The 2740-nt window shown below is 44.4% G+C and overlaps 1 pseudogene; it reads right to left on the bottom strand.

The window, feature by feature from the left end:
* Window positions 1–820: 820 nt before the first annotated feature.
* Window positions 821–2379, bottom strand: LOC101705256 (serine/threonine-protein kinase PAK 2 pseudogene; annotated as a pseudogene).
* Window positions 2380–2740: the final 361 nt, after the last annotated feature.

Raw genomic sequence — 2740 nt, 5'->3', positions numbered from 1 at the left:
GTTCCAGAAGCCAAATCTGAAGAGGAAACAGGTTGAAAAAGAAGACAAAATTGTAAGGATGTACAGTGTATGGGATTCTTTTTCTGACTAATATATATTATTAGTCTTTCTATACATGCAACAGATGCTAAACACACTACCACAAAATTCCTAAAAAGGATTCTTTCACATTTGTTAAAAAAAAAAGTAAAAAACCACATACTTTTCTACCCCTTTTTTCAGTTTAAGTTCTGAACTGAAATATCACATGTAACAACAGCTGGTCCTAACTTCTAAAAAAGGTTAAACCATATCAACCTCCTTTGTCAATATAAAGAGCTACATAATTTCTATCATACTTGTCTTGAATTTAGGCATGAGAAAAACTTCTCAAAGCAACTCAAACGGAGCAAGACAAAGAAAAGGAAAGCTATGAAGGAGAACAGAAGACCAGCAGATGAAACAAATATTCTGAAAAACTCGAATCTGCCATTCAAGTAATGAAAACACCCTAAAGGAGACAATGAACAGGATCTACTGCAACAAAGTCAGCAAAATAAAATGCAAATAGCATGATAAATGGCCCTGCTAGGCTGTCTGCTGCAAGATGTAAGCACAGTGATTCAGTCCACCACTCCTTTTGGACCCTAAAAAAGGGGTTCTTCTGAAAATCAAAATTCTCTTTTTGCAATTTTCTCTTGGTTGTCTTCAGGGACTAGTTTGTGTTTTTCCTTCATGTCATGCAAACCATCTCTTTAAACTCCCAAGAGTAATAATTTTCATGTATTAAAAGACTTCTTTAGAAAAATGGAGAAAAGAGCATGAGGCCATGGTAGGGATGCTAACAGTTACTCTTCATTGCTTCTTTCACACCCATGATGAGTAGTGTCAGACTTGATAATGGTTTGGCCAGTCCAGGAAGGGATGTGGTAACAGTTCTTTTGCTGAATCCCTTTCCTCCACATCCATTTCTAAACATCGATTTAAGAAATCCCAAAATATTGGAGAACGTTTCTCTGGATTCTGAATTTCTGGGGTTCCATTAGTTGCTATCAGGTACAAGGCCGGCAAGGGGTTCTCAGTGAGGTATGGAGGCTCTCCTTCCACCATCTAGATAGCCATGATACCCAGAGACCATATGGCCACTGTGGGGCTGTATGCTCTCCGTGTGACCACCTCAGATGCCATCCAGTAAGGGGTCCCAACAATGGTGCTGCGTTTGCTCTGCTAGGGGGTGATCTGACCACAGAAACCAAAGTTGGAAAGATTAATGGATCCTCCCATTCCCAAAAGTACATTGTACTTTTGATGTCTCTGTGGATCACTTGATTAGCATGTAAAAACTTCAATGCCTGTAAACACTCTCTGGACACAGCAGTGATCTGTGGTTCATCCATGTACGTCTCTTTGAAAACATCTGTAAGTGACCCACCAGCTGGTACTCCATTACTACAAACAACTCATCTCCCACTAGGCAAGTGTCCAAGAAGTTAACTACATAGGGATTCATTAATTCTTTCATCATCATAATCTCATTAATGATCAATTCCTTCTGTGGCTGTTTCTGTAAATTAATGTTTGTTAGCAACCTCTTGTCCCAGTGCCACATCAGTAGCAGTGAAAACTATACCAGAAGCCCCTTGTCCATTTTTTTCATATCTTGTATATTTCTTCTTAGGGTCACCTATGTTCACAATAGTTCTTAATTTCTCCATAATCTCTTCATCTGTCATCTTCATCTTCTTTTTCTATCTGTAGACTTGGCACCACTATCAACATGAGAATCACCCACTGGTGCAGGGAAGGGGGCAGTTACAGAGCGCATGTAAACTGATTTTGTATGGTCGGGTCGTGGGGCGATGACAGGAGGAACAGCCTCTTCATCATCGTCATCTTTCTCGGTCACCACTGCTGATGTTTCTGATCCCTTGGCATTCAGTGCTTGTGTTCCTGAAGGGAAGCCATCTCTCTCAGGAGGAGTGAAACTCAGGTACTTCTGCTTCACTGTGTTGGAGTCGTAGAACTTGACATCCAGCACGGCCTGTGTGTTCTTCTGCTCTAGTTTGGTGATGTTGGAGGTCTGCAGTAAGCAAGCCCACTGCTCCAGCATACCAGTAACTTCTCCAGTAACAGCATCAAACCCAACATGGATGGTGCGCTCAACATGAGACGGAGAAATCTCTGGTCCTTCTTTTTCCTTCTTTCTACTTCCTTTCTCCGTGCCTGAGAATATGGAGATGATTTTATTCCTGGGCTTTTTTTCCTCTGGAACAGAGGCAAGAGTTTCAAACTGTGACTGGCTAACAAAGGATCTTTGCCTCGGATGCTAAAGATGGCACTGCTCATTCGCATGGGAGGTGCTGGGGGCTTGTCTTCCGGTTCTCCGTTATCAGACAGGATTCAGAATTAGGAAGTGGTCTGGAGACGCGGTCCCGCCCTGCGAGGTGCCTCCTGCAAGCTCAAGGGGTGTGGCGGGCAGGGCCTGCCTGGCTAGCAGCTGCTCTGCTCACGCTGTTCTGCTAGGGGGTCGGCCGAGCCCTTGGCTCGAGCCAGGGGAGGGCAGGAGCCTTCGGCAATGGCGACCGCCCAGGCCAGAGGGGAAGCAGAACAACCGCCTCCACGGCGCGTGGCCACAACCCTGGGGGAGGGAGGGCGCCGGCCTGTCCATGCTCTGGTACGTGTGACTGGCCTTAACAACTCTCATGAGGCATGATAAGAAGAAAGAAGGTAGAAAAGAGCTTTGGCTGTGGAAAGCACAGTG

This window comes from Heterocephalus glaber, unplaced genomic scaffold (assembly GCF_053883595.1).
Source record: "Heterocephalus glaber isolate CG9 unplaced genomic scaffold, H.glaber_assembly_v1.0 deba00000470, whole genome shotgun sequence".
Lineage (NCBI taxonomy): Eukaryota > Metazoa > Chordata > Mammalia > Rodentia > Bathyergidae > Heterocephalus > Heterocephalus glaber.
This window is presented reverse-complemented; position numbering and strand designations above follow the sequence as displayed.